This window comes from Oryzias latipes, chromosome 1 (assembly GCF_002234675.1).
Source record: "Oryzias latipes chromosome 1, ASM223467v1".
Lineage (NCBI taxonomy): Eukaryota > Metazoa > Chordata > Actinopteri > Beloniformes > Adrianichthyidae > Oryzias > Oryzias latipes.
Genome location: NC_019859.2, coordinates 20,036,614 through 20,060,255, shown reverse-complemented (window position 1 = coordinate 20,060,255; position 23,642 = coordinate 20,036,614).

The window sequence follows — 23,642 nt, the reverse complement described above, 5'->3', positions numbered from 1 at the left end:
CCCTATTCTCAAACCTATGTTCCTGCCTTTTCCCTTCTCTCTCTGGCCACGGGCCCTTCTGCCTCCCCTCTTTCTTCGACCAACAGTAGTCAAATTTCCACCGACACCCTGTAGGTTAACAGCATCGGTGGCGGTCGTTGTTAACCCGGGCCTCGACCGATCCGGTATGTCTAAAGTGTTGTGGATGATTCGCATGGTTATTTTGGCAATTTTTACGCCGGATGCCCTTCCTGACGCAACCCTCTCTATTTATCCGGGCTTGGGACCGGCACAGAGGCAACTGGCTTGCAACCCCTGTGGCTAGATTCTCAGTCTGAATACATGTTTCCAGTTAATTGGGGATTTACGAGATCAGCTCCAGCATCCCTGTGACCCTACAAAGGACTAAACAGGAATGATGGATGGATGGATGGATGGATGGATGGATGGATGGATGGATGGATGGATGGATGGATGGATGGATGGATGGATGGATGGATGGATGGATGGATGGTGTATCAGGTAAACACACGTGTAAATGCTGACAGTCTACAGAAAAGTGAAAGTCAGTGCTGCATAAGCTTTCTGACATCTTTTCACAAACATTAGTTCATTTAAAATCTAAATTCTACAAACCTGTGAATACCATTACACAGTTATTTAAGTCTGTTAAATATTATACATGGCTAAAATAACTGGACAAAGTGTGAAATTGAGTAAGATACTTTTCAAATCTCATCCAGCCCACAGATTAATCTAAAGGTGCAAATGTAAACTGCAGTGGACAGAAATGACAGATTACTCAAATTAAAACAATACAGCATAAAACAACATACCAATGATAATGGCAACAAAAGTCAAAGTTAACCATAAAAAACAATCCTAATCCAGCCTTTGTTTCAACTGAGTGAAAATGTTAAATTTGTTGTTCTTGTTAAAACACAGTTGGGTTGTTGATTATGCAAAGCATTCCATCCTCCAGACTTTGCACAGTGAAGTGGTGTGAAATGAATTACCTCTGCATCTCCAGGATATGGCCTCATTAAATGAAGCTGACAACAGAAATCTCACAAGTAATTTCTGATTCAGTTTTGAGGGTTGATTACATTTATAAGCTGCTGCTAACTACCTGGGGAGACGTTTCAACAGTAGAACCTGGAAGAGGAGGTTACTTTGGGTCCCCTGAGCAAAGGCCGAGCTCTGAAACGGAACAGGAGTCTTGAAAGGTAGCATTAGTTACTGGCTAGAAGGAAATTGTGTCAGCTTTTGTCTTACCACATGAATGAATTTAATTTGTATGATCTCTATGTCCCCAGAGCGATGGAGCAATCAAAGGCAGTGTTGATGAAACTCAAGGGCAAGCAGATTTGCTTTCTGAATTTTAAATCAATTGTTTTCTCATGTTATTGTTATTTGACAAAATAATAGACCTTTAAGGGTAAAAAAATATATTCCTCAGAAATAGATTTTAAATAGGTTTGAAAGTGCTCTATATGGACAGAGAGGAGGAATGGTTTAAACCAGTGGTTCCCAACCCCCGGGCCGCGGACCGGAACCGGTCCGTGGGTCAATTGGTACTAGGCGGCACAGAAAGAATAAACAACTTAGATTACTTCCGTTTAATTTTTTTCAGAATCTGAAAGTTGTTTTATTTTGAAAAATTGCCCGATTCTCTGTTCCATCCGTCTATGTCTCTCTTGACCCAGGCCAATTCGCTCTTCTCGGTCACGTGGTAGGTTACCGCTTAAATAAAACCCAGGAGTTAGCAAAAAGAGAGAAAAAAAAATATCTTTAGAAAGTTTCTTTACCAAGGGGAAAACGCCCAGCCAGGAGACAGAAGAGGAGCCTTCGACTTCCAAAAATAAAGAAAGCTACATTTAATAGATAGTACTTCTTTTTAGCACCGTGAGTGTGGGAAGGGAAGAGGATGATGACACCTGTGCGATGTACAATGTAGTGCGTGCCAAAATAAAAACTCTTAGTACATCAATTTACCTCTTTTATCTTACCGTTGCTACAATAACCATCCTCCCACAACTTAAAGTCATACCGGTCCGTGGCATTAAAAAGGTTGGAGACCACTGTTGGAACGAACTGTACCTCTTACTTTCTCCTCCATGATCAATTTTCAAGTTGGCACTTCTGGGAATTAAAGGGATCCCATCTATATGTCAGTACTAAATACGAGTCGCTGACTGGTCAAAGTTTGACCTGGTCTAACTTTCAACGCACGTTTAATAAATGTGCATTTTGTACATAGCCCCGGAAAAAAGTCATAGCAACTTGCCCAGCAACGTGAACGCAGAAGCCCGAAACATACATTTATGCCTGTTAACATAGACATTCGGAAAGTGTTCATAGACTACAAGTTCATAGAAAGTGGCACTTGAACTTGAAGCGTTGCCGAGGGTGGTGGTAGTGTAATGATTTACTTTAACAACGACTTGTTTCCATATTTGTGATTGCCAATTCAATTCACTTTCGATTTTGGTTCCTTTAGTTTAGAACGATCCGGTTCACTGATCCTGAAATCAATCCAGGACATCTTTAGCCGAAACTTCAACCAGTGTGACTCAGAGATAAATACCTGTTACTGAACAGTGCAAGTGAAGTTTTCCAGATTCATGGTATCTCTTGCAATTCTTTCTGATAAAAAGTTATGATCCAGACAATTTTAATCGTGTAATAAAATTGGTATGGTAGAACAGGGGTGTGATTATGTAAGTTCACTTCCTTCTACTGCCTTTCAATGAATCTTTGATTTAATCTCTATTTATCCTAAGTTTGATTCGTCTTTGTATGTATGTATAACTGCTGATTGTATTGTTTTGTGCATTATTCTTGCTTTGATTGCTTGAAATAAACAATTTCAAATCAAATTAAAGGTGTACAAAGAAACAAAACAAACAAAATTAATGGAAAATCTATTCACATTTTAATTTCACACAAGTTCAGCCCACTGTTGCTTTTCCACATCAAATTAACACAAACAGAACATTATTAGAAAATTCTACCACACCTTATGGTAATATCTTTGCTAAATTCAAAGTGTGAACGATCTGGTTGGATCATAGGAATAAAAATCAAGTCATCATCTAATAAATTAATCGTTTTCCCCCTTGAGGGTGTGTGAGTGTAGCCTAAGACTTCCACCAAGCAAAAGGACATTAGCTGACCATTCTGACTTGCACTGAACTGTTGATACATTTTGATCCACTTACATGACCTTTTTTTTAACTTTTTTATATTTTGACGTATAGCCATTTACATTTCTTTTGCTAAATTTCTGAAGAAGTCAGCAATCTGTATGTGTAGTTAGCACTAAAGAGCTATTTGGGTGAGCAGTTACCCTCATCAAGATCAACCTTTAAAGTCCGGTTTCAGAACAGAATCTTGTGAAGATTTGGTCAGTTGCCAATGATGGCACTATTTCTGTGCATTAAGATGTGAAAAAATATCTGTGACTGGTAGCATCACAAAGTTACCTACTTTTATTTCGGACTTTCACAAATTTGTTGACAAAAACCAAGGACTTGCTTTACGGTTTTTGAGTCTAATGTTTGAATTCAGTCATTAATCTTTTGGCAGTTATATTTTCTGTATTGCGTTTACTTTTGCTTATGGTAAACGAATGTTTCAGTAGTCCAGGTTAATTATGGCCATGAATCAATAAAATGTTATGATTCACTGTTCACTCAGATTATACTAGTCAATATCAGGTCAATAAATGTTTGGTTTACACAGAAATTATACCTTTAGTGCTCACGTGAAGCAAAGATAATGCCTTCATTCCATTTAGTTAAATCCACTACTTTTTTGTTCAAAGATAAACCAAAACGGAAAACAGTTCATCTTGTTAAAAGTTTTATAAGATGGAAGAATAATTGAGTAAAAGGCTGGTTGGATGGTGATTAGCAATCTAACCTCACAGTGAGAAGGACCTGGTTCAAATCCTGAGCTTAGTTCTTTTTTCTGTGTAAAACTGCATGTTCTCCACCTGCATTTGTGGGTTTAGCACTTCGGTTTCCACCCACAGTCCAAAAATATGTTTCATGTACGTTTGTGTGTAGTCCTGTGATGGAATGCTAACAAAGGGAAAATACCTTTACCTCACAGTCTCTGGGATAGGCTCCAGCAACCCCAATGATCTCGCAGAGGAAAAAGAAGATGAATCTAAATTTTCCATCAGAATTGGTGGATGTGGACTTTCAAGACAGCTCCTTGTGGATCTTCATACCCTTAATGAACAAGTAGTTGGCAGGTAATGTGGATTGAAGGAAAACAAGACTGGAATGCTTTTGTTTCACCTTGGGCAAGACAGTGCACGCTACTGCCTAACTATGTAGCCACAAGGTGCCCTAAGTCTGGGTCCCCCTGTGCCGGTCCCCAACCCAGACAAAAAAAAGGGTTGTGTCAGAAAGGGCATTCCGCGTGGAAAGCTCTGCCATGACACCTGTGCAAATCAGTGAAAGCTGATTCAATGTGGCAATCCCTGAAGGGATATGCTGAAATGTGAACAACATTTTTTCTGAAACACCCTCTGTGGATACATTGTTAGTCCTTGTAGTCAGACAGAGGACGTTTGGCAAAAAGCAGGATAATTTGTTTTAAGAAATTGTATATCGTGGTAAAGTCTTAACATTGTTGATTATTGCAGAATAGCTAGTCAAAATAGTATTTGCATGTGTAAAATCTATTTATGAGTAAATCAATTTTTACATCACTCTTTTAGTGTAAGGTAAGGGCAGGAATTAACAGAAAAATGTTAAAGCATGGAAAATAATAAGTATCATTTTTTTCTAATTAATGTAATTGTATGTGATATGACACTCAGTTACTTTACAAATAAAAATAATTGTTGTTTATGTGATAAATGGTCCGGTCTTGGTAAACAAATTCTGAATGAAGTCCAAGTAGAAAAAATAAAAACTGAAATTTAGTTTTACTTACTGATGCTTCTACTTTTGTTCTAAAGCTGAAAGTGCATTTTGCTCAAGGAATTCCTGGTGAACACAAAGGTAAAGTCCTTCCTGTAACTGGTGAAATTCATGGATCTGTTGTGTTCATTTGGGGAAAAAAATTAATTGAATCCAAAATTTTGCATATGAATTCAAAGTAAATATGAACATCATAAAACTAAAGTGAGGATGCAGCACGTTCATTTTTAGTGCAATAGTCAATTTGCAAAGACAATATTAGGAAGTGTGTCACTGTTCTGATATTCTGTTTGTTGTCAAAAGCGTAACAGTAAAAAAGAGAGGTCTGTGCGCCATACTGCTAAACAGTAAAGCCAAGGACCACATAAATGTGATAAGTGTCTGTGTTCGTCTTTCCTTTGGGAAATTTGCATTTAGAGTGAAGGACGTTAAACTCAACCCACATCCACTTTCAGTCTATTGAGCACTGCAGCATGCCGATTGTAAATGATGCTGGGGGCAGATTAATGACAACCATCCGGATTAAGTAATTAGTGGTGCCGAAGCAAAAGCAACCTACAGATGGTGTTAACTTCCTCCTCCAGCTAACTTGATCTAAATTTGTGTGTGAGGAAAACCTTTCTTTGCTCAAATTCCCCTTTAAGTGAGAAATTGAATTTGTAGCTGGACCTTTTCTGAAAAAAGTGAAAAAAGATGTTGGCTTTATAGTGAGGAATTGTAGGCTTCAGATAGCACAAGAGTGAAAGTAATGCAGCAAACTAATTACATAAGAAATATACACACTGACACAAGCAGGATTTTTTATAAAGAAACATTGGTTTTGGTGACAAATCTTTTAGTTCTGTGATGCTTATTTATGCTTTTTGGAATCTATTGCCTAGTTGGGAACTAACAAGTCCAGGGCTTCCAATGACAGACAAAATAATGAGATTGAAGCTGTTAAAGTGTTGTGCATGTTTTGTTTTTGCACTGGGTTAATTGGCAGAAACACAAACACAGACCCTGCGACAGACTGGCGACCAGTCCAGGGCATCCCTTGCCTACGCCCAAGTGGCCGGGATAGGCTCCGGCAACCCCGTGACCCCGAAAGGGAATAAACGATAAAGAAGATGAACAAACACAGTGTCTCATTGTTAAATTTTCATATATCTTCTTCCGTTTTGTCCCTTATGGGGTCACGGGGCTGCCGGAGCCTATCCTGGCCACTTACGGGCGAAGGCAGAGGCATTGTTAAATTTCTGCTTTTATTTTACTTTAATGTAATGTTTCTGCTAGACTTTTAGAGGAGAAACGCGGAAAACAGAAAGCTGAATTTTATTTTATTTTTAATCTTATGTCCAGATTCAACAAGAAAGTTTGAATTTTATTCCCCCACAAATTTGTAGGACAGACTGGTTAAAAAAAAGCACATGAAGATCTTCAAATTCTGTTAGCTGATGGAAGTACACACGTCACAGTTTGAATCCATCAATGTTCAGTTAGGGACTTTAACACCTCACTGCAGGAAGGAGCGTTATGGACACTAGACAGTAATTATTCATTTTTGTAAAAGTTTTTATTTTTTATTTTCTATGTACTATACCACTAGACCAATAGTAACAAGTTTTATTCTATTCTTTTGGTTTTGGTAAATATAGTCACATACAAGCCAAGATTCAGCGAACATTTGATATTCACCAACAAATGTGTACTGCTGGAGTTGTCATACAAGGCACCCAGGTCCTGTTCCTGGAAAAAAGCCCAAATGATTTCATCACCTTTCCACAGCCGTGCTTTATGGTGAGTGTGAGTTGTTGAAACGCTGTGCTCAGTGTTTAACAAGCTGACACCAGGCCATTGAGGTCAAACAACCTCACTGTGGGTTTTGTACGAGTTTTTTTCTTTGATAAGATTCAGCTTTGAGAATCCCAGATGGGGTTTTCTCTTGACTGCTTGTCATAAAAATGCACACCAGTCTTCTTTTATTAAACCACATATTTAAAAAAAAAAAAACCTTTTGCATCCTATAAATCCATTTCTCCTCCTCTTTAAACTTCTTGGCTTGACTCTCTGCCACTGCATGACAGATAACATAATATCTGCACACACAGATGGGCACAGCATGTCTATGGTCACTATCTTTCTCTCCTTCTGGCTACCTGAATGTGCCTCTCTCACTTTTTGCCTTCCACTCCCACACTTCTTTCTTAGCTCCAGGTCGCCTGCCGTGCTTCAGCCAGCTTGCTGTCTTTCTCCCTTCACTACAGTGCAACACTCCCCCTGCTGAGCTCTGCTGCAAAGCCAGTCTGAGCTCTCATTCCTGCATGTCAGAGAGGGTGAGAAGAAAGGTGCCAGGGTGGTAATGGAACCAGAGAAACCAGCCTTCACTGCTTGGAATGACAGGAGCACAAATGACCAGTGCAAGACTCTCCCCGCGGCTAAATCTCAGGCCTTTATGCTGCGCCTGCAGTTTTGGTGAGATATGCTGGCATTTGTCTAACAAAAAGGACTGCTCCTTCACAAAAAAAAAGAAAAGAAAACCCACTAAACTGCAGTTTTACACTAAAGGCCAAAGCTGCAGATAATGAAATGAAAATGTTCTATTATATTTAATCTGTGGTTGCCTAACGTTACAAAAAGTCTTAAATTAAAGGAATTGTTCTGTTTGACTTCTTTTATTTTGCTATTCTGGCACCTTCATTAGTGGTCACAACAAATGGTCAGATAAGCCAGCATTGGGATTCAGTGTTATGCCCACAAGCTGTATCAGATACTCTGTTAAACCCACCTATAAACACACAGCAGCTGTTCAGCAGTTGGGCTGTTTGTTTTATGGATGTCAGACTTTCTCTCATAGTTGACCAAAAAATAAATAATTAATCAATAATGATAAAATTTTACTGCATTTCATAGTTTACTAAAGAACACAGAAACATTCTGATTTATGCTCCACTCCATTTTGATGCATCCACTTGTTGACAAATAGATCCACGTACGTCTTTGTTGATATGGCTTTATTCCATATCAACAGTCCTGCCCACAACTCAGTTGTGAATTTCTAATAAACTATGTCCCAGAAAACTGTTGAGGATTTTGAATTTTAGCTAAAAACGGCATAATCATTATTAAAAAACCACTGGGAACGCTTTTAAAATAGAAAACTTTTTGTCTTGTTTCCCCCTTTGGAGGAGAAAAAATGTTCATTCCCCCCGCCCCCCCACTGCGAAAAAACTGTGACAAAATAACCCAAATGTGTTTAACTTTAATACCATATCAAAATCTTAAAAATTCCTGCTGCTAGAGACAAGAAAAATAAACCAATAAAGGATCGTTCACTTTGTAAGATCCATAACATTGAACCTATGTGCAAAAAGAAACAAAAAGTTTTGTTATTGGCTGCAATGTGCCTGCTTTGTGCTACACATCTTTTCAAATCAAGGTTGCGGGTTTGTTACTGCAACTCTCAAGTCATGCTCAATATTGAGGCTAGCTCTGTTCTTTGTTTTCAAAGTGGCAACAGCAGAAAAACCTCACAAACAAAGGACATAGAATGGAAGCAGAATGCCCCCAGCCTTCTGCCCCATGGGTGAATGCTCCCTCTCCACACCCAGCCAGAATTCAGTCTGTGCTGTAAACCTCATCCTCAGCGTGGAGAATGACGTGATTTCAATGAACTGATCCTCTTCAGCAGAGCTGAAACTAGCAGGTGTTGCTGCGTTAAATAGATCTGTCAGCCATTCGTATTATTCAGCCATTCGTATTATTGAGCACTGTTGTCTGGGAAATATTTGAGAAACAATCCTCATTCACAGAGTGAATGATCCTTTATAAAATATAAATAAATTAAATAATTACAAATTCCAATAATTACATCTTCAAATGTCATAGTTAGTATAATGTTAATGTAAGTGATATAAGACACGTTGATATGCTGTCCCAAAGCCTGATTTTTCCATTCCACCGCGAAAAACATTCAGACGTCTAAATATCAGTCTCCCCTCCTCCCCTTCAAGTCATGTCCCACCAGTTGACTCATGCCCTCCCTGAGATGCCTCTGCGCCTCCCAGGGAGGCGCGCCCCACAGTTTGATAACCGCTGAAATAGAACAAGATGATCAGAGTTGGACTTTAAAGTAAAACAGGAGTCATGTAATGCATTGCAAGTCTAAGACAGAAATTTTGTAAGATAAGGGCTTACTTTATAGAGACAATAAGTAATCGTCAATGCATTACAGTTTGGAAGAAGCTTCCACAACAGAGAACATTCAGACTTTTTTATGGTCGCCTCAGTTAATCAAATTGTCCAGGTTTTCAGCTAAACAGAAAATGAAACCTTCCAGTTGCCAGACAGCCAGATGTTTGGATGCTTGTTTGTTTTTTTCAGTAATGTCAAATGTTATTTTTCTCAGCAAGGATGGTTTCTCTGTACTTTATTTATTTATTTATTTTTTACAAGTATAGGTCATCAATCAGAGAAGCTTCCAGTTGGAAGAATATTTGGACACAATTTTGCTCTTGTATATTGGAATGCTTTATATACATTCTGTTGCTGTTCAGTAGGACTTCATCTGAAATTTGTTAGCTATTTTATGCAAAAATAGTACTGTTAAGGGAATTTCCAAGTGTTGCCATGACAACTATAGGGGTGCTGAGGGAGGAGAGGAAAGAACTCCAACCCATGTTGCCCATGTTCACATATTCATGTTCAATAAAAAACTCATTGACATCACGACAAAGTCTTGCCTCTTGAAAGGCTTATTGCAGAACTTGTATGGAATCGTTTGACCAAAGAGAAACTTGGAACGAGAACCTTTGACACTTCTATGAAAGAATCCAAAGAGGTTACCCGTGTTTTCTCTTTCTGATCTGAACCACATGAATGGAAAGAATAGGAGCCTTTGTACAGCTTTTTCACTTGCCAGCATGCAAATTCCCATCATATGAGGAAAAGAAAAACATTTGAAACTACAGTGATGATTGTGGTGTTTAAAAGTTTCATAAAAAAAATACAAAACAAAAAATGAAAATATGACAGCATAATGGTCAAATATGTACAATAAGTTTAATTTAATGTTTCATGTTTTGCATAATTGCATGCAGTGTATGTGTTCTGTTTTTCTTTTCTTTACTTTGGTTAAGAAAAAAAAGAGTATTTTCAAAGAAAGAAGCAAAAAGTAAAATTAAAGAAAAACATTTTTTACCCCCTGGGAAATTCCTCTGAGAAACCGAGCTTCCAAACCATCTCAGAGATGACCTTTAGGAAGCCAAATAACTAAACTTTATAGGTTGCCAGTCATAACAAGATAAATGTGGAAGTGTCAAAGCTCAGGCTGAAAAATGCTGCCTGTCCTTTTGTTTCAAATATTACCAGAGAAACCTTTGCTATCGTGTCTTTTGTCACTCCAGTCGTGGGCACACTGTGTTCCAGCTTTTCCCTGCTAAAACCTTTTTCCTTTGCCTTGTTAATAAGACACGTTTTCCCTTTTTGTCTCACTTCCTTTAGGCTCTACTCTATCATAGTGCAGCCAATAGTACAAGTAACAGACAGGTAAAACACACCTGTTCCTTCACATTTCTTCCCTCATACATTTTGATGCATCCACTTGTAGACAAACAGATCCACGTACCTCTTTGTTTTCCCCGTCTGAGCTGGCATCTGACTCAAAACTGTACAGCTGGATAGCTTAAATATTGCTCAAAGTTATTGCTGCACTGGTGATGTTAGGTTGGGGTTGTGAGGGGCTGTAAGCTAGTGGGAGAGTGTGTAAACAAAGGAATGATGGGAAGTGTGGACAGGCTTACACCGCACCAACGGTGCAGAAGCCATGCCTTTGTGAATGACCACAAGTTTTCTTTTTTTATTATGGCTAAAAACGGCATGGGTATAATACAAATGATTGATTTGATTAGGAAAAGGATCAAAAGACGATTGGAGTGGGACTTTAAATGTCAAATGACTGAACACAATCGAAAAGTACATGACTTCTGCACAACCACAAAAAATATGTGAGTGTAACTTTGAAGAAAATATCAATTGAATGTGCATAGTTCATTCAGAATACATTGTGTCCAAATGTTGACAGTTGTGCATCAAACCCTCAGATGTAAACCAGCCTTGTAAGAGTGTTCCAACAAATGCCAGGGTTGGTTTTGGGTTTGTTGTATGGGTATGAACAAAGCAAATGCATCTGTTTTATTTACTATGGTTGCTGAGGTTGCGACTTTTATGGAAACCATCTGAATGTATTAAAGTAGGACACACAATAGTCACTGTGCAAGATAAGATGTGAAGGTCTGAGTTGTTGCGTTGAGTCAGTTCTGTCCTATAACCTTATAAAACATGGAGATTGCAAAGCTAAAGTAACATGTTCCCAATTCTGTGCAAAGAGTAGAGAATCGGTAGAAGATGCAGGACTCATCATAAAACTTGCTAATTTCCATAAGTTTTGAGCATGTGCGATTGTCAATGTCCCCTAAGTGCCTTCTCATACACAGTCAAGAGGATGCCAAATGCTGTTCCCAGAGGACGCAAATAATCTCTCCAGTAAACCCATTTCTGCTTGAAGCTTCTTTCCAGCTGGGGATGCCCTAAACATCTCCACTGGAAAGCATTTAGAATCAAATTAGTCCAAACATATGAAAATGATTGCAGCCGTTTCGCCCTCCTTTAAAATCACAATGGAGAAAAACTCATATTGATGAAAGTTTTCTTTTTTCAAAGTGATGCTGATAAAAGAAAAGGTTTAAAATATTTTTTTACTGTAACAATATATAAAGAGTTTTGCATTTTTGTCTTAGTTATCATTGTTTTTCTCCTCCCATTTAGAAAAACAGAGGTTGTTTAACAGATGAGGGGTTAGATCTCTCCACTGATTTACTAATATTGAATGCTGGGAATGCTTCACAAATACAGTTGAACAAAATAAATACATAAAAACCAATAGAAAAATGGAAAATGGAATGGAAAACTCATTTAAATTGTCCCTTTGCAAAACTCTACCACCCAAAAAAGCACAAGGTTTGTGGATTAAAATTGTTACCAGTTCTTTTCAAACAAAAATACTTTCTTGGAAAAATGAATTATCTAAAAAGAAACGGGTCATTTTACTCTATGCTTGTCCTCAATAAGCAGAAAAACTGAAACTCTGAATGGTTTCAAGAGCACAGAAAAAACAGTTTAATTAAAGATCCTAGAAAAATCTAAAGAACTACCATCAGAAATGATGATGTTCTACATCGCTCTTTCTCATGTTAAAGCTCTTGTATTTCATTTTATATAGGATTCATTTTCTGTGTGTGTGTCTACACGCTGATGTTTGTCTTTGGCAACAAATCACGAGTTTCATAGCAATATTTTTTAGAAATGTGTCATACCTGGCAATGGGGTCAGCTCTGCCTCCTCACAGGCTTTGATCAAAGGTTTAGCAGCTCTTCACATTGCTCTGAAATATATATATACATATATATATATATGTATATATATATATGCTGTTTCCCCCCAGAACTAATAATAACTTTAATTCCGATTGCACTAATTTATTTAGAAAAACCACAAATACAGACAAGTTATGATTTGATGTCATTAAGACGTAATAAATTAATATTTTTTCTAAAGTATTGTCTTCATATAGAATATGACGTTATTTCAAATATTTATATTAAAAGCCTTAAAGCGCCATTGTGTTAAAGTAATTGCATTTTTTAATTTCATGCTTAATATAGTAAACTGCACAGCTTTATTTTACAACAAAGGAAAAAACCCAACATGACTACAGTATTAGCATTTTGTGAGACTGAAAGTGCTTGAATTTGGAAAATAGTTTTTGCAAAAACAGTAACTTTGTGCTCTAAGGTCTTGGTAACCACAATTAGAATTTATAACAACCCCCAAAAAAATTGTGGAAAGATAACAATAGTTTAATGATACACAAAAATTGGTGCCAAACATCCTACTTATTAAAAAATATCCATTTCCACAGCAATCCTTGCTGAAGCAGAAGTCAACAAAATTAACTCTGTGAAGCCCACTACCTTAAATAAATGACAGAAAATCCTTTTGTTTTTGTTTAACTAAAACATTTTTTGAAGCCCTTTGATGAAATCCACACAGATATTTTGCAATAGTCTATGATTTTTTTTTACTGAGTTATTGATTGCATTACTTATGATACATTGGCTGAGTTTTTGCTCACAGCAATGGTAGTTTAAAAAACAAAAATGTTTACCTGAAGGTTCAGGGAAATTTACAACCTGGAACAGTTTCACATTCATTTTGGAATTATTATGTATTATAATCAAAAGGGAGCCAGTTTAGCTCGTGCTGGTTTGCGGCGCCTTCCGTCCGTGAAACCCGGGTTCGACTCCGGGCTGCTCCCTGTTCCCTTCTCTACCTCTGCCGGTTCCAAGCCCGGTTTGAGAAGGTTGCGTCAGGAAGGGCATCCGGCGTAAAAACATTGCCAAATTTACCATGCGACTCGTTCGCTGTGGCGACCCCTGATGGGAGAAGCCGAAAGTGGAAGATGTATTATAATCAAAAACGCATCTGTAAAAAATAAGCTGGGGTGGTACTTAAGCACCTTATTTACCCATTGAATTAAATTTGATCCACACATTTATAACATGATGTAGCTGTATTATAAAAGAATTAATTATCAACAAATTTGGCATTTTTTAAATACAGCAAGTAGTCATTTTAAAATATGAATAACAATTGATGAGTTATTCTCACCATAAACCTTTCAAAATTAGCAAAAGTTTTTTTCCACCCAAAGTGTTTTTGAAATTTCATGGAAGCAGCCATTTCAAAAAGTCCTTCTACTGCCCCTAGTGGAATGACGATGAGCTCTAGGGCAGAAAACATGGAAAAGGTTTTATACAATCGTTTTTTAAGGCAAGTTTGGATCATGCTAATAAGATAGTGGGCTTTTGATCTGAATATGAGCTTTAACATGTGGGCCTTATTTGGTGGATGGAACAGTATTCTGTTTTCCCATCTGCCAGAGTTGGAGATGCTGAAGCAGTCTTGATCATTTGATGTCAGAAAATGAGCTTTGGTTTCTGCACTTAACCCTTGTGCTATCTTAGATGACCCCACCCTTACGTTAACGTGTTCTTCCTACCATGACAAAGGTGGATAAAGGTGGAAAGATTTCATGTAATCCATGGACACCAGTGAAGATCACAAATCATTGAAGAAAAAAGGTTCAGCGCACTGTCTAGTGGGTCTAGATGACTCAACTTCCAATGTTAAAGTGCGTAGGATAGCACAAGGGTGAAGCAAAGGGTACTACAATTGCGACAATTCAGAAGCAAAATTTGAATATGAGGAAAAAACAAATTATTTCTGTGAATGTTCAGTTTTTTGTAAATCAAAATCTCCCACACAAACATCTTCATTGGTGTGCTGTTGGACAAAATAAACTGTAACCACTGATATGTACTCTTAAGGTGAGAGTAAATGTAGCACTATATTGTAACATCACACCATATAATTGTTCTTTTTATTGTCAAAGACTATCAAACGGGAAGCGTTTTTCCCCTTTTCCAGAGTTTCACATACTTACATCTTCTTTTACAGTTTGTCTTGATAATCCATCACACATTGATTTCTATCTTGTAGTTTCTAGTGTCTTTATCATGTCACTGTCCCTTCCTGATTCATTTGCCATTAACCCTGGGGGTTTAAGAGCCTTTTTTTCTTCTTCTTTACAATTGACCCAGTAAATTTATCTTTAAAACCGTTTTTTGTAACAAAGATTAATATTCATCTAATATTCATTGTTTATTTTATATTGATATAATTTTGATTATAACACAAAATAATTCTAAAACGCATGTGAAACTATCTAAAAAACGAAATTATTTACAACTAATTTTTTATTTTTCAATTTTTACTGTAAAAATTGAAAAAAATTGAAGCGTTTTTGTATTTTATCACAACGATCAAATGTGTAGAAGCAAAATAAAAATGTAAGAATCTACAAATAAAGCAAAAAAGTTGAATTTATGAAAATTTGAATGAAAATTACACCACTGGGAGGGTCAGTGTCAAAAAAGCCGGTGTGATTGTTCAGTTGACTTGGGTTAAACTATTTTTCAGGCGTTCTTCCTTTGGGCTTTAGCTTCACCTTTGTCAGTTGTGTCTTCATCAATTAAGAAATTGTTGTGCCTGTAATCTATTTTTTCTCTCAAACGTATTTATTTTGTTTTTCAAGCCTCCTATTGCCTTTATTTCTTGTTTTTTTTTTCATATTTGCATCCGTTGTTTTCCACATTGTCATCAGGTCTTCCATCCCTTTTTCAAGTAACATCTGTTCTCCTCTTTCTGCTTTTTTTCTATCTTTACCTGGTCAAACTGAACTGCTGTGGTTCTCTTGAGGATGTGGTCCAAACTTCAGTCAGTCACCTTTGTTATCTGGGTTAGAACTTGAAGCTCAAAGTCTGAGTCCTGCCTCTCAGTTGAGGGTTTTCCAGAGGAGAGCCTTTAAAGCTTTCAAAAGCCACTGTAAGCTGCATGACATCTTTGGTGACATTTCTTTACACCGAAGCAAGAAGTGATAATGTGTGTTTAGATGCTGTCTTTGGTCAAATGCACTGTAACAGACACAACAGTCACGTAAAACATGCATTTTGAACCTGGGATGTTTTCAGAAATGATTTAAGTAACACGTTTAATCAGTCTCTTAATTTAAATTGATCTATTTGCAGGCAGATCTTAATGGTCACCCGTATTATAATCCCCACATTGATGTGATGGGAATAGCTGTGGGGACCACTGCAACAGCAAATGTTGAGGAAACATTCAGTTAACATGATGGTTTTTTTTTTGTATTTTTTCAACTGGTGTGCAAAGCTCCCATGAGTTTAAGAAGATAACAACATACAAACAAAAATATCCCTGAAAAAAAACCCATCTGTGACTAAACTAGGCTCAGTGTGTGTCAGGGAGACATTCAGACACCAGAAAGGAAAACTGGGGACAGCTTTGGAAAGACAAAGGAAAACATTGCCATTGCTCACAGAGAGGGGAGATGCAGCAAAAAGATTATAGCAGAGAATTACCGTGTGATGGGTTGTTTACAGAGCAGAATTGTATGTCAACATGTCCAAATCCATCTCGTAATGTGTCAGCTTGCAGTGCACATTTGTGCCACGTTGAAAGTGATGCTTATTGTTAAGCAGTTTGTTGGACAAGCCGTGCAAGTACAAACACAGAAGGAGGTGGAAATGACTTTTTACAGAAAGTACAAATGACTGATATTTGCAGGAGGAGGACCCGTATATGCCTCCTGAGCTCCAAGTGTTCAGAGATCACTGAGAAGAACGCTGTTAAGGTGTATGAAAGACATTTACTCTCTGATGCACCAGCGTCTGCATCTGGAACACATTAGGCATGGCGACTAGACATGTCCAGCGATGGTACAATGTTAGATTGAACCAGCTTATGCCTTGGTCACATGCACATGAGCAGGGGTTGAACTGCACGGGCACTGCAGGTTTTTGGATTGTTGTAGAAGGTAGAACACAGGAGGGTCTTGCAGTTCCCTTGCAACTTGTGCAGCCACCTGAAGGGCATCATAAAAAAGGAACGTTGCAATGTCATGGGCCCAGGTAAGTGTATTGCAAAAAATGTTAAGGACAGTATGACACTTTGACACGTAAACTGGTAAACATGGGGTGTGCTGGTGATACATACATGACCGTAGGATCCCCACACAAACTACAGTCTAATTTCCTAATATCTAAAGTGTGTGCACTAATTGGCCCTTAGCAAATTTTTTGGAGGGGGGGTTTAAAAAAATGATAAAAATCCATAACACACTCCTACATCACACTCCTGCATCTCACCGCCTTCACCTTTATTTACCCCTACATGCTGTTTAAGTGTTCACTACGACCTGTCACCTACAGCATGCCTGTAGAAAAAAACATTTTCGCTCTACGAGCTCATCGAGTGGTCTTCAATCTTGAAATTTCCTGCAGGCCACTTGCATTTACTGGACAGGTTGTCCAATTTTTGCCTACGGAAAATCTATAAGGGTAGTTTTGATTAAGGAATAACAGATAAAGAAAAAAGCTGCTGTGATAAGAATCTTGCAAATGTTTGCATGAAAAAAAGACCTAAATAGATGTTATGCCCAATTTCTCACTCCTGCATGACATGATGTACAGACATTTTTCTTAAAATGACAAACACAGAGGACTTAATTTGTCATTTTTGGAAAAATAGCTCTCTGTGCTGTAAGAAGTTCTCACTTGCATCATTCACACCCCTGGCAGAATGTCAGGCTGTCACATGAACTTTAAGAACCCTTTCTGACGTTTTGAATGAAGCCACATAATTGTCACTGGGACATGTTCTGCGAATCAATTCAATTCACAAGGTTTTTTTTTTTTAGGTTTTTTTAACTTTTCTTCACCTTCTTCATACTGCATGTTTTGTTTCTGCTGCTCGAAGCTGTGACATAATGCAAGTAGAGATTAGGACTTAAGTCTTTTCTAATACAACTGTCCACTGCCATTTCAGAGTAAACACACATAAGTAGCAGGGAGCACGAGAAAATCTGTCAAAAAATGAGCTGTTTTTACAGTTTGCCAGGGCAAAACCCCAACAGAGAGCAGCATAAAGAAGAGACGCTGCTGCCAAACAAACTTGGACTCGCTTCTCACAGAACGCCGTCCCTAGTTTCTAAGCAGCTGCTGTGAAACAATCATTCAGGGAAAAAAATAATAAATTAGGGATTTGCCAACTTAGTCCTGTGGGCGATGCATTACTCAGGCTAAAGTAACTGAAGGCTAATACTGCAAATAGAAGCTTTGTAGACCTGCGATTATGCGTCTAATCTTGAGAAGAGCGAGCATGCCAAGTGCTTTACAGGTTTATAAATGTAGTGACAGAATGTAAATGAATGTTGCCCAGCTTTGAGGCTTTGTTAGGATTTGTCATAATGCATCAACATTAATCATCAGTAACAAAATCTATCTTCTCTTTGTAGCAGAAAGGAAGATGTTATATTTTTTTAAAGGCAAAAATAGGTCATTTTGGTCACATCAAATAGTTTGCAATACAGTAGTTAATTAGTGAAAGAAATGCATTCAAATCAAGTTCCTTTTGAAGAAAATAGGAACTTTAGATTGAACTGACTGCAAAACTCGTGGATGCTCACATGTAAACTTAACCGTTATAAAAAGATTTACTCCCTTGTAAATATTATCGGTCTGAGGGACTGTACATAATCTTCAAAACCCTTTTGTTTTGTTATTTCACACCACTGTTATAAATAAATGATCATGCTGCTAATGGTGGCAGTGTATCAGACTGGATAAATGCTGAAAATGCATCACACACCGTGTCCCTATGCATTCATACAAAGTGCTATTGATGTTTCTAAGCTTTTGATATTAATATATTATTGGTTTCGATCTTCACCATTTTCTTAACCACAACTCCTCCAGCTTCTCAGATTTTTTTCTTTTCATTGAATACTAAGTCCTGTCTTATGGAATATTACTTATTTGAATGTGTATATTACATGCTGATAAACAAGTGTATCTAAATGCAATGCTCCCCAAAATTTGTCAAGAGTCATTTTAAGGAGCACTAATTACCAGATCTTGGAAAAAGGATATTTTAAATGTCCTTGAACACAATTAAGGATAAGAGGAATTAAAATCCACCTGTCAATTTTCTATAAAAACGTTTCCAGTTGTGTTGTAATTAACCTAAATGTCTTAAAAAGCCATATTTCATGTTTATCTGAAGCCTCTGTTTCCAAAATCTACATGGGCGTCGTCCATTGGTGCTTAGCAGAGTAGCCCCGCCCTTGACCCCCCCCCCCCCCTTCTGCAAGCTGCGACTGCATGAGTGAAGAGCTTGAGACAAAGGTGGGGGCACAAGTGACAATGACTGACAGTCTCTATTCTCCGACAGTTTCTCGTAGCAATGGAGACACGGTGAAAAGTAAAATCTTTTTGGATCCGAATGGACACTTTTTGAACAATGTCTAGAATGATGGTGTTTAATCAAATTACACATGAAAAGAACTTTGATAAACCTATGAAAAATTCTTTGAATTACATTATAATTTAGGCTACACTGTACCAGCAAGCAGCACTGTCTGTGGCTCAGAACTGATTTGATGCCAGCACGTGTTGATTGTTGAATTCACTTGTAAATGAAATGAAATGCCAGAAATAAAGTGAATTTTCGCACATAATTTTCCAAATATGTGCGGCCGGTGCTGAACTATGTTTTGGCATAGGGGTTAAGGGTTAAGCTGTGTTTTCACCTAATGTAATTCGCTGGGCAGAGCCGGCCAGTTTCAATGTTATCTCATGGGGACAGACACGATCTGAGTTCGCCGTGTCACGTCAGCCAATCAGGGACTCAACTTTGGGCACATGACATTTTCAGTGACAGCGCATGGAATACACATTCAATGGTGGATCGTTCCGATAGTTCTCTTACTGAACTTTCATCCATTTTCTTGACCCGCTGCATCCCTTTCAGGGCAGCAGGGTTTCCTGCTGGGCAAAGGTGGGCACACCCTAGACAGTAAACTCAAGCTTCCTTTGGATATCTCAGACACACGTATTATGGTTTCATTAGTGGTTGTTGAACCCCATATTTTTTGGAAGGGGGGCGGGGTACATTCACAATTCCTAAAATCCATTTTCATCGCTTACTTGGTGAATGCAGTTCTGATGAGTTTTTAAGTATCAAAATAGGGTCAAATATTCACTCAAAGGTTCAGTAAGAAAGAAGAAGAAAAGAATAGCTTCAAACAGGAAAACCGCACACCACAGCAAAAACATGTATGCAGTGCAAAGAAAATATCTCAAGGAGAAAAAAGAAAAAAACACACACACACAAAATAGATAATAAATACGACAAGACACAAAATGGAAAGTGGCACACAAGGCACTTACCACTGCAGTGTCGGAGGGACTCTCTTATCAGTCCAAATAATTGAATTCAGGTGCTCCAATCACCTCCATGGCCACAGGATACCACAAAACTAAAATTACAATCTGATTGCATACCGAGTTAAATGTTTAAGAAAAATAGAACGTCATCATTGATGTTCCTCCGGCTAACAATGTAATTTCCCTCATCAGAATTTTTAAACACTATTTTAACTGAGTTATTTTGGAAAATTATTCTAATAGAGTTGTGATTACAAGTAATTCAGGAATTTCTATTCTTTTATTCAAGTAACCAAAACAGAAACATATGAATTTATTTAACAATTTTCAAGTCAAATATAGTTCAGATTTTAATTAGTAAAATAATGAAACAAAATATACTATAATTTCTACAAAATCTTTCTTTTCAGTCCTTCAGAAATGATCGACTTTTTTGAACCTAAACAGTTCTGGTCATCCAGTTTGTGTTGGTTTCAATTTTATTTTTCTCATAAACTCCCCTATTCTTGCTGGTGAACAGCTGGTTGTTTATCACAGGTTGGAGCTCCATGCATTATGTTCACTTTTACTTACAGATCATTTAAAAAAAAACATGATTATTTTGCTAAATATACATGCACAGTGAAATACTACCTGTGCTAATGTGCTTCCTGTAAAGCATCTTTTTAATTTCAACATTACAACAAATTATCAGGCATATTGAAACCATAAGCAATTTTAGACAGTTTTTAGGGGCATTTAGTACTCTTAAAATTTCAGAGCAGGATGGGCCATCATCTTAAATGCTAATTGTAGTACGACCACTAAAATGAATGATATTTGATAACAACTTTATTCAATGTGATGGACTAGTGGTTACAGGAAATACATTTGAATCTTCACAACATAAAAGTAATAAGGCTTTCAAGACGCACTCTGCTGAAAATTGTGTTTTTGGTATTGAAAATAAGGATTATAAATGCATTTCTTTATTCAAATTCCTACAAATAAGGAGCAAATGAAAAAGTTTTGTTTAAAAAAAGTTGTAGCTGTGACGCAGCTGCTACAGTCAACAGGGCAAAAGCTCCCTGCTCCACTCCATTCCAATGCATCCACTTGCAGACAAACAGATCCATGCACGTCTTTGTTTTCCTCATCTCAGCTGGTATCGGCTTCAAAATTCAACGGCTGGAAAGCTCCAATATTGTTCACCTTTTTTATTGCACCGGCATTGTTAAGTCTGGGTTATGAGGGTTGTAAGCCAATGGGAGAAGGTATAAACAAAGCGATCATGGGAAATTTGGGAAGGGTTACTCAGCGCCACCAATACCGCCCAAAACTCAGAAGTGAATGACTAATGAACTACTACAGCTATGCAGAAAGCATCCCCTAGAAAATGATACACGTTTTAAAAATTGTTGCTAAAAATTGCATAATCATAATTAAAATACCACTGGTAATGCTCAGATCAAAAAACAATTGGAGTGGGACTTAAGGAATCGGTTTATGGCTCTATTCCCACAAAGACATTTGTGTAAAGGTGATAAATATTTCTTAAAAGATGGCTTTAGCATAAGCAGAATTGCTGGCTTTGGGAACGGAACTGAAGCTTTTCATTTACTCGTTGTTATCTTGACTTTTGCAAGGAGAGGGGATTTAAGGGTGAATGGAGTGCATCAAAGTGTGAGCAGCCCCTGATCATGAAATTAACTCAGTTCTAAGAGGAAATGAGAACTGACTGGTTATGTAAGGAGCATGTTTCCTCTTTGTATGAATTAAACCCAATCATACGCCTATACAAGGAGATTGAAAGTGTTTTGTGTTTCCAGGCTCACATACTGCATGTGAATTTAAAGTGTATTGTGCAACTGACCGGTAGCTTGTATCAAGATTTTAGATTAATTGTGATGTTTGCTGGGTTCTGTAATGTAATATTTCAAGAACATTTTAGACTGTGATGGATTGCCCTTTGGTGTTTGGTTTTCCTCTGTTTTGTTCTTTCTAGGTTGGCAGTGACTTTTCTGATGCCCTCCTCTTCTGGTTTCTCCCTGAAACTGTCATAGCTGCCTTCAACCCCTAATTATGTTCTCAGTATTTAGGAGGTGGTTTTTCTGTTGTCTGCATTAGAGCGTCTCATGTTTGTTCTGAGTTCTGCCTTGCCTTGGTTTTTGGAACTTTGAAACCAAGATGCAGGGAGAACTCTGCCATAATGATTCTCAATCTGTTTGCCTGACCAATTTGCATATCTACAAAAAACATTTAATTGATATCTTGTCAATAATAAGTTATTTGACCTAAACTTTGTATTTCTTCGACCACCTTTGACTGCCTGTATCAGTGCAAGGTTCAACCCTTTTTACTCGTTTTTTTGGTCCGGTTGAGGCATGCTGCAGGGAGGTTGCTTGCAAGAAGACGTCTAAGAAGCCACACTGATAAGCGTTTCTGATGTATAGATTGTGGGGAAAACAGTAAGAAACAAAGTGTATCACATTAAAGGTTGTTTTAATGAGCCTGCATTCATCTGACCACAATTCAGTGCGTTACTGTGTTTCATCGTTGTGTTATGGTATTGTTTTTAAGAGAACTCTGTTGAGGAACCATAAGGTAGCTTTTAGAATTGTTGTGCCACGATATGTTTCCCCTGTTGCGGCACGGCCTCTGGCATCATTCTTTTGTTTCATGAGGCTCCTATTTTGCCCCAAAAAGTGTAAAAAGAAGGTTAATTGTGGGGCTTGTGAGGGTTTTATGTTATATTTAAGTATTTAATCATCAGTTACTACATTCCTACTCTGTTTACATCACGTGACTACTACAAGGCTGGCCAATTGGTTCAGTTGTTCCGCTCAGACGACGGATTGTATTCAGACTGAGGAATCTCAGAGTGAACCGAAGTTCAGTCTGATTGTAAACAAAACGAGACCACCTCAAAAGGTGGGTCAGAGGGCGGTTCCTGGTCCCGGACCAGGTTCCGCTTGGGTGTAGTCAGACTGAAAATTTGTTCTGGATTATCGGGGGAACTCTGGGTCACTTTAAGCGGACCTAATGTGTCCGGTCTGAACACACCCTTGGAACTGTTTTCTTTTGGTCTTTTTTGAGTCACACACAACCATGGACAATGTGATGAAGGTGTTTTCATGTATTTTCCCAAGTATAAGTAGCTCTGGAGTATAAGTCGCACTTCTTGGAGAAAAGTGCAACGCCTCCTCACAAATACGCAAAGCATGGCGTACTGCTGCGTTAACAGAAAAAGTATTGTTAGTTTTTTTTCTTTTTTGTTTAGGTGCTGCTGCACATATAAAGAAATTAAATTTAGTCCAAAAAGTTTTTATTTTTGACTTTCAATTTTCAGTTTATGAAAGAGAATGTCTTCAGTCTGAGCCACATTTGAAGACTGAGGGTAAAAAGCACTTTGAAGACCACTTTCTTCATTTTCTCCATGCAGCATCTAAGGTACAAAAACACTCCAAGTGCACTATAGATGATATAAATTGTGGCATGTTTTTTTTTTCTTTCTTGAAATCTATATTAGCTGTAATATGTCACTCTACCACAGGTGTAGACAAGGACATCTCAAAACCTTTTTTTCTCTTTCTTTGTGGAACATGTGTGCTAAATTCAACCAATTTTCTTCAATAAACTGCATAAGACAGATGGAGTTCTTTCATCCAGTCAGCAAATCATGTTGGGCAAGATTGATGTTCTCTGGCCGTCTCTATCTTTCACAAACACCCCCCTCCCCCCTCCACTGTCACATCGTATTGTGCTCCTGTTTGCTCATACAGTCGGCAGCAGGGGCTCCAAAGTGGTAATCTAGGGAGAGCTCTGACTCTCTCTTTCTCTCTTT